The following is a 9,585-nucleotide window of genomic DNA, read 5'->3' on the forward strand; positions in this document are numbered from 1 at the left end:
CCTTTATAGATGTCGCTGCATTTATTTGTCATCTTTTCTTGTCCACGTGGGATAGTTTGAGGCGCGGAGGTCACCCACGTCTTCGCGGAGGTGTGTCACGCGGAAACATTGACTTCCTGTTCACTCATTTACATTGTAAAACAAAAACAGCTGACAAAGCAAACAACAAACTTGGATTAAATAGTTATGTAGCAGTTGAAGTTGGACGTCATCACTGGAAGTCCACTAGGGGTACTCGTGGACGTGGACCTCCCCAGACCAACCCCCCTGCCCTCGCTCCCCCCCTGCTCCCTGCAGCCCCCCCACCCCCCTGTGCTGCGGTGCACGCCTCAGTGCTTGATTACATTAACGCGTGTCTTCATTCTGCATCCACGCTGCCACGGAGGAGGCTGCAGGTCCCCCAGCACACGTAGAAGGTAAACCACCTCTTTTTTGGCCTATTTCTACATAGAACCACAACCATGTTGAGCAGGTTGTTCTTTAGTCGTGGATGAACAATTCCAAACTCATGTGTCCGGAGTGTAGTCACATTTAATCAAGAAATTGTTTTATGACTTTAACCTTCTTCTTTTTTTTTAACTCCTATTACTGTTCTAAGAAGTCTCAGAGTTTGCCTGTTGAGTGTGTAGAGGTTTAGGGCAGAGGGTCGGCAAAATGTTGAAAGAGCCATATTAGGCCAAAATTACAAAACAGATCTGTCTGGAGCCGCAAAAATTATAAGCCGTATATAAGTGTTATAATGAAGGCAACACATGATGCAAGTGTCTATATTAGCCTACTATCAAAATTACTTTAAAAGTCTTATATAAGTGTTATAATGATGGCAACACATGATGCAAGTGTCTATATTAGCCTACTATCAAAATGACTTTAAAAGTCTTATATAAGTGTTATAATGATGGCAACACATGATGTAAGTGTCTATATTAGCCTACTATCAAAATGACTTTAAAAGTCTTATATAAGTGTTATAATGAGGGCAACACATGACGCAAGTGTCGATATTAGCCTACTATCAAAATGACTTTAAAAGTCTTATATAAGTGTTATAATGATGGCAACACATGATGCAAGTGTCTATATTAGCCTACTATCAAAATGACTTTAAAAGTCTTATATAAGTGTTATAATGAGGGCAACACATGACGCAAGTGTCGATATTAGCCTACTATCAAAATGACTTTAAAAGCCTTATATAAGTGTTATAATGATGGCAACACATGATGTAAGTGTCTATATTAGCCTACTATCAAAATGACTTTAAAAGCCGTATATAAGTGTTATAATGATGGCAACACATGATGCAAGTGTCTATATAAGCCTACTATCAAAATGACTTTAAAAGTCTTATATAAGTGTTATAATGATGGCAACACATGATGCAAGTGTCTATATTAGCCTACTATCAAAATGACTTTAAAAGTCTTATATAAGTGTTATAATGAAGGCAACACATGATGCAAGTGTCCATATTAGCCTACTATCAAAATGACTTTAAAAGCCTTATATAAGTGTTATAATGATGGCAACACATGATGCAAGTGTCTATATTAGCCTACTATCAAAATGACTTTAAAAGTCTTATATAAGTGTTATAATGATGGCAACACATGATGCAAGTGTCTATATTAGCCTACTATCAAAATGACTTTAAAAGCCTTATATAAGTGTTATAATGATGGCAACACATGATGTAAGTGTCTATATTAGCCTACTATCAAAATGACTTTAAAAGCCGTATATAAGTGTTATAATGATGGCAACACATGATGCAAGTGTCTATATAAGCCTACTATCAAAATGACTTTAAAAGTCTTATATAAGTGTTATAATGATGGCAACACATGATGCAAGTGTCTATATTAGCCTACTATCAAAATGACTTTAAAAGTCTTATATAAGTGTTATAATGAAGGCAACACATGATGCAAGTGTCCATATTAGCCTACTATCAAAATGACTTTAAAAGCCTTATATAAGTGTTATAATGAAGGCAACACATGATGCAAGTGTCCATATTAGCCTACTATCAAAATGACTTTAAAAGTCTTATATAAGTGTTATAATGAAGGCAACACATGATGCAAGTGTCCATATTAGCCTACTATCAAAATGACTTTAAAAGCCTTATATAAGTGTTATAATGAAGGCAACACATGATGCAAGTGTCCATATTAGCCTACTATCAAAATGACTTTAAAAGCCTTATATAAGTGTTATAATGAAGGCAACACATGATGCAAGTGTCCATATTAGCCTACTATCAAAATGACTTTAAAAGCCTTATATAAGTGTTATAATGAAGGCAACACATGATGCAAGTGTCCATATTAGTCTACTATCAAAATGACTTTAAAAGTCTTATATAAGTGTTATAATGACGGCAACACATGATGTAAGTGTCTATATTAGCCTACTAGTGTCGCAGGCTGATGCAAATCCTCTTAGACAGAAATCAAACCCACAGAGGACATAAGTAAAGTAAGTTAAATGAGCTTAAATATAGCTACAAACGAGGCTTAATGATGCATCGTATACATACAGCTAGCATGTTAGCATCGTTTGACCCAATATGTCTGATTAGTACTCCACACAAGTCAATAACATCAACAACGCTCACCTTTGTGCATTCATGCACAGCCTAAAACGTTTGGTGGACAAAATGAGACAAAAGAATGAGTGGCAGCGTCGGAGAAAGTTGTACATGTAAACAAACTGCGGTGAGTTCAAGGACCGCCGAAATTAGTGGGACAAAGCGGCGCTCGCTCATTTTTGAAAAAGCTCCAGGGAGCCACTTAGACGGGGCTAAAGAGACGTATGCGGCCCTAGGGCCACGGCGTGCTGACCCCCCCCCCCCCCCCCCCCCCCTGCTGCTTTCGGACAAACCGCCTCTTTTTAGGCAAAAGGTCAAAGGTGAAAGGACAGGACCCTTTCCAGAAAGTCCTCGAAACTGCCGCGGTGATGTCATCATACGATGTTGCAATATGTTTCCATGGTGACCGCGTGTGGCATTGTGGTAGTGACTTTACAAACAGGCATTATGTTTAGACGTGTGCAGCCTGGAGACAAACACTTTTTTAATGGACGGCAACATTGGGAGGGAGAGACGAACAAGCCTCCTCTGTGCTGACGGAGACTTGACGACTCCACCCAGCCCCCACCCCCTGACCGACACACACACACACGCACACACACACACACACACACACAGAGTCCACTTGAACATCTAAGGAAACAGGAAACAACAGTTAAAAGTGTTTTCTGGTTTTTAGGCTGAGTCTTTTTATTCACGGCATCAATGGACGCCTGTGTCACCTGACTGTGTGTGTGTGTGTGTGTGTGTGTGTGTGTGTGTGCGTGTGTGTGTGTGTGCGTGTGTGTGTGTGGATGAAGCAACATTTACTCCAGCTGTTCCCACATGTTTCACAATGAGTGGTCATGTGACATCACTGACCCAATGACGTCATGTTAGCATCATGCTAAACTGGCACAGGTTGGAGTTCAGGATGAGTGCGTCCGGTCCGGTCCGGTGGTGTAGACCTGATTTTGTCTTTAGAGACGAGATGGAAGCTGAAAGTCTGACTCCCGAAAATCTCCCGGGATTCAGACGGAGCTGGAGGCCACGCCCCCTCCAGCTCCATGCGGACCTGAGTGGCGACAGTCTGTTTTCACGTCCGCTTTCCCACGATATAAACAGCGTGCCCGCCCAATCACGTTATAACTGTAGAATGATCGAGGGTGAGTTCTTGGTTTCTTATGTGGGTTTATTGTTAGGCAGTTTCATTAACTTCCTCCCAGCGCGGTAACAACACACAACAACAGCAGGCACGTTTTCGTCTACCGTAAAGCAGTTTGTCTGCCGTAAACAGCAATGTTGTGACACTCTTAAACAGGACAATACTGCCATCTACTGGATAGCCTCCGGAACACTGAAATTCAAGTATTTATATATATATATATATATATATATATATATATATATATATATATATATATATATATATATATATATATATATATATATATATATATATATATATATATATATATATATATATATATATATATGTGTGTCTTAATTAGATTATCCAAAAAATAGTGCTCGATACCGTGGTAGAGCGTAATATGTATGTGTGGGAAAAAAATCACAAGACTATTTCATCTCTACAGGCCTGTTTCATGAGGGGTTTCCTCAATCCTCAGGAGGATTGAGGAAACCCCTCATGAAACAGGCCTGTAGAGATGAAATAGTCTTGTGATTTTTTTCCCACACATACATATATACATATATATATATATATATATATATATATATATATATATATATATATATATATATATATATATATATATATATATATATATATATATATATATATATATATTAGGGATGTCCGATAATGGCTTTTTGCCGATATCCGATATTGTCCAACTCTTTAATTACCGATACCGATATCAACCGATACCGATATCAACCGATATATACAGTCGTGGAATTAACACATTAGTATGCCTAATTTGGACAACCAGGTATGGTGAAGATAAGGTACTTTTAAAAAAATAAATAAATAAGATAACTAAATTAAAAACATTTTCTTGAATAAAAAAGAAAGTAAAACAATATAAAAACAGTTACATAGAAACTAGTAATAATGAAAATGAGTCAAATTAACTGTTAAAGGTTAGTACTATTAGTGGAGCAGCAGCACGCACAATCATGTGTGCTTACGGACTGTATCCCTTGCAGACTGTATTGATATATATTGATATATAATGTAGGAACCAGAATATTGATAACAGAAAGAAATGGGGGAGGGAGGTTTTTTGGGTTGGTGCACTAATTGTAAGTGTATCTTGTGTTTTTTATGTTGATTTAATACAAATAAAAAAAAATAAAAAATAAAAAAAACGATACAGATAAAAAAAAAACGATACCGATAATTTCCGCTATTACATTTTAACGCATTTATCGGCCGATAATATCGGCAGGCCGATATTATCGGACATCCCTAATAATAATACTAAATAATGACACATTTTTTATATTTTTTTGACCAAAACTCTTTGGGTTCACCGGGATTCAAGCCTTAATGGCGGCCTAAATGTATATTTTTGTATACATTTATTGTATTGGTTTTTTAAATAAATATCAAAATGGCTTTGATTTTTTAGTGTGCGGCCCTCAGTGGAAAAAGTTTGGACACCCCTGGTCTACTCTTTACTGACCTATGCTATCCAGCAGTACTCAGTTGTAATACACTTTTCCACCACATGTGGCAGTAATGACAATCTCAAATGAACAGAAGAAGTCATTTTAGTCAAAATGATGACTAAAGTTAAATCACACTTTAATTATATTGACATTTTAGTTAAAAAAAAACCCATATTAATTCTATTAATGTGTTTAAAATTCAAGTTATTTGAATTTACAAAGAATATTTGTGATTAACACATGGTTACATACACTATGTTGCCAAAAGTACTTGGCCACCCATCCAAATGATGAGAATCAGGTGTCCTAATTAGAGATGTCCGATAATATCGGCCTGCCGATATTATCGGCCGATAAATGCGTTAAAATGTAATATCGGAAATTATCGGTATCGGTTTTTTTTATTATCTGTATCGTTGTTTTTTTTGGGTTTTTTTTACACTCATTCACACAAAAGGGTTGTTTCTTTCTGTTATTAATATTCTGCTTCCTACATTATATATCAATATATATCAATACAGTCTGCAAGGATACAGTCCGTAAGCACACATGATTGTGCGTGCTGCTGCTCCACTAATAGTACTAACCTTTAACATTTAATTTTACTAATTTTCATTCATTACTAGTTTCAATGTAACTGTTTTTATATTGTTTTACTTTCTTTTTTATTCAAGAAAATGTTTTTAATTTATTTATCTTATTTTATTAATTTTTTTTTTAAAAGTACCTTATCTTCACCATACCTGGTTGTCCAAATTAGGCATAATAATGTGTTCATTCCACGACTGTATATATCGGCATCGGTTGATATCGGTATCGGTAATTAAAGAGTTGGACAATATCGGAATATCGGATATCGGCAAAAAGCCATTATCGGACATCCCTAGTCCTAATCACTTGGCCCGGTGTATCAAATCAAGCACTTCGGCATGGAGACTGTTTCTACAAACATTTGTGAAAGAATGGGCCGCTCTCAGTGATTTCCAGCGTGGAACTGTCACAGGATGCCACCTGTGCAACAAATCCAGTCCTGAAATTTCCTCGCTCCTAAAAATTCCAAAGTCAACTTTATTACAAGAAAAGCAAATAGTTTGGGAACAACAGCAACTCAGCCACCAAGTGGTAGGCCACGTGAACTGACAGAGAGGTCAGCATAGTGCAAAGACTTTCTGCACAGTCACTTGCTACAGAGCTCCAAACTTCATGTCACCTTCCAATTAGCCCACGTGCAGTACGCAGAGGGCTTCATGGAATGGGTTTCCATGGCCGAGCAGCTGCATCTAAGCCATACATCACCAAGTCCAATGCAAAGCGTGGGATGCAGTGGTGTAAAGGACATCGCCACTGGACTCTAGAGCAGTGGAGATGTCTTCTTTGGACTGATGAGCACATATGAAGTTCATAAGTGAGCCAAATACTTTTGGCAATGTAGTGTATGTAAGTTAGACTGCATGATTAAATAAGACTAAAGTCAAGAGTAAGATGACCAAGTCAGTGTTAATATGGGAGTGCACCCTCTGTGGTGGAAAAGTTGGGCCCTGAGGTCAAAAAGGTTACGACCCCCCCCCCCCCCCGGCTCTGGAGGGGGAGGAGTCAATAATCCTCCATGGGTCTCCATGGGAACGTCCAGTTCAGAGCTTCTAACGACCTCTGAGCCGACATGGCTGGAAGCTCGTTAGAAGTCACATGACTGACGTCTGCGGTCCGCTCAGAACCACAGAGGAAGCACATTCCGTTTGGTAAATAGACCACGCCCACATCCACAAGCATGGCCAGCTTCCTGTGACATCACGGTGATGTCGTCATGATCATTTTGTGGAACTCACGCGTTAAATGTCACCAGAACCAGCCGCTAGCTAATGCTAATGCTAATTGCGCTTGTGTAAAATGTAGGTTTTTTTGTACAAGATATTTATTGTTGTAGTTTATTGATCGTTAAAAGCACACACCTGTGTACACAGCGTGTGCGTCACACATCGTCCTGTTGTCATGGTGGTTCAAAGTTGAAGAAAACTGAGGATGTTCTCCCCTTGTTGTCATGGTAACTAATATAACAGTATAAAGTTGTATCTGACTGAGTGTAGTGAAGAAAGAATACTCAGCATTATTATTTAGTCCACACGGGGGCAGTAGAGACACTCAAGAACATCATCCATCCATCCATTTTCTACCGCTTGTCCCTTTCGGGTCACGGGGAATGCTGTAGCCTATATCAGCTGCATTCGGGCGGAAGGCGGGGTACACCCCGGACAAGTCGCCACCTCATCACAGGGCCAATGCCTTATTTGTATTTGACTTTATTTAATATGTGGAAGCATTTTATTAAACAAAACCATTTTTCTTTTGAATAATATAGAAATTGATCAGAGCTTTTTATCTAATTCATAATCTTCATCTCCGGCGGGCCATCTAACGGCGCCACAATCTTCTTCGTCTCCGGCGGGCCTTTCTACGGCGCCGTCATTTCTGTCTCCGGCGGGCCGTTCCCCGGCGCCACAATCTTCGTCTCCGGCGGGCCGTCATGTTTTCATTATTTTAGCACGTTAGCATGTTAGCATTCACTAGATAGGGCCAAAGTCCATTTAAAAATAAAATATATTGATTATTAATTAGACCAGAGGTGCTCACACTTTTTCTGCAGGCAAGCTACTTTTCAATTGATCAAGTCGTGGGGATCTACCTCATTCATATATATCATTTATATTTACTTAATTATGAAATATATGCTTTGTTAACAAGTTAAAGGTGTTTAATGATAATGCAAGCATGTTTAACACATATAGTTAATATTGTTAATAAATTAAAGGTGTTAAATGATAATACAAGAATGTTTAATACATATAGTTAATATTGTTAACATGTTAATGGTGTTTAAAGATAATGCAAGCATGTTTAACACACATACTTAATATTGTTAACAAGTTAAAGGTGTTTAATGATAATACAAGAATGTTTAATACATATAGTTAATATTGTTAACATGTTAAAGGTGTTTAAAGATAATGCAAGCATGTTTAACACATATAGTTAATATTGTTAACAAGTTAAAGGTGTTTAATGATAATACAAGCATGTTTAACACATATAGTTAATATTGTTAACAAGTTAAAGGTGTTTAAAGATAATGCAAGCATGTTTAACACATATAGTTAATATTGTTAACAAGTTAAAGGTGTTTAATGATAATGCAAGCATGTTTAACACACATACTTAATATTGTTAACAAGTTAAAGGTGTTTAATGATAATACAAGAATGTTTAATACATATAGTTAATATTGTTAACATGTTAAAGGTGTTTAAAGATAATGCAAGCATGTTTAACACATATAGTTAATATTGTTAACCAGTTAAAGGTGTTTAAAGATAATACAAGCATGTTTAACACATATAGTTAATATTGTTAACCAGTTAAAGGTGTTTAATGATAATACAAGAATGTTTAATACATATAGTTAATATTGTTAACAAGTTAAAGGTGTTTAAAGATAATACAAGCATGTTTAACACATATAGATTCCTTTCTTTCATGAAGACAAGAATATAAGTTGGTGTATGACCTGATTGTGATGACTTGCATTGATAGGAATCAGACAGTTAGTGATGATAACGTCCGCATTTTCAAATGGAGGAGAAAAAAAGTCCTCCTTTCTGTCCAATACCACATGAAAGTGGTTGCTTTTTGCCATCTTATTTGTCCAGCTTCCGTACTCCTTTGTATACACTTTACAAGAAACACATTGGCGGCAAACTCCGTAGCTTGCTAGCTTGCGCACGCCAGCTTTCTGAGACTCTTAGCGCAGGCAGGATGAAGCAGAGCTTTTATTGTGAAGGCAGGAACTGTGCAGTCGGTCTTTGGAGTTTTGACGACAGGTACGGCGCCAGAGTCTGTTGAAATAAAAAGTGTTTCTCGCCTTCATCCTGTCTGTAATTTTTTCTTAATAATGATCTGGCAGCAGCCAGCGTCATCTCACAAGACCCTCGGGTGCCGTGAATGTCAATCAAGTGACGAAAGTGACGTCATAGTGAAGATTTATGATCGCTCATTTTTAGGACTATTTTTTTAATACCTGGCTGGGGATCGACTGACACACCCTCCGTGATCGACCGCTAGCTCGCGATCGACGCAATGAGCACGCCTGAATTAGACATCTTATTTGATATTATACTACTGGGATGAGAGTTATGTACAGTATATTAGAAAATGCATCCTGCAGGTGATGTGAGACAAAGATGGCAGCAGGTGGGCTGCATGGAGGTCATGGAGCTTTGTGGAATGTAAACAAGAGTTTAACGGAGCGCATTAGCGAGCAAAAGAGCGGAACAAATCTCACCAAAAAAGGAGTGGAACATTCTAGAACGGGGGTGTCCAAA

At 37.8% G+C, this 9,585-nt stretch overlaps 1 protein-coding gene across 2 annotated transcripts in view; it reads left to right on the forward strand.

The window, feature by feature from the left end:
• Positions 1–369: 369 nt before the first annotated feature.
• hapln1b (hyaluronan and proteoglycan link protein 1b) overlaps positions 370–9,585 on the forward strand; it is a 22,565-nt gene continuing 13,349 nt past the window's right edge. Inside the window, exon 1 of one of the 2 annotated variants that reach the window (XM_062030787.1) lies at positions 370–416. The gene's annotated coding sequence lies outside the window, so the exon portion shown is untranslated. The remainder of the gene's footprint in view (positions 417–9,585) is intronic. The other variant, XM_062030788.1, reaches the window with a different exon arrangement.

Source organism: Entelurus aequoreus, linkage group LG21 (assembly GCF_033978785.1).
Source record: "Entelurus aequoreus isolate RoL-2023_Sb linkage group LG21, RoL_Eaeq_v1.1, whole genome shotgun sequence".
Taxonomy (NCBI): domain Eukaryota; kingdom Metazoa; phylum Chordata; class Actinopteri; order Syngnathiformes; family Syngnathidae; genus Entelurus; species Entelurus aequoreus.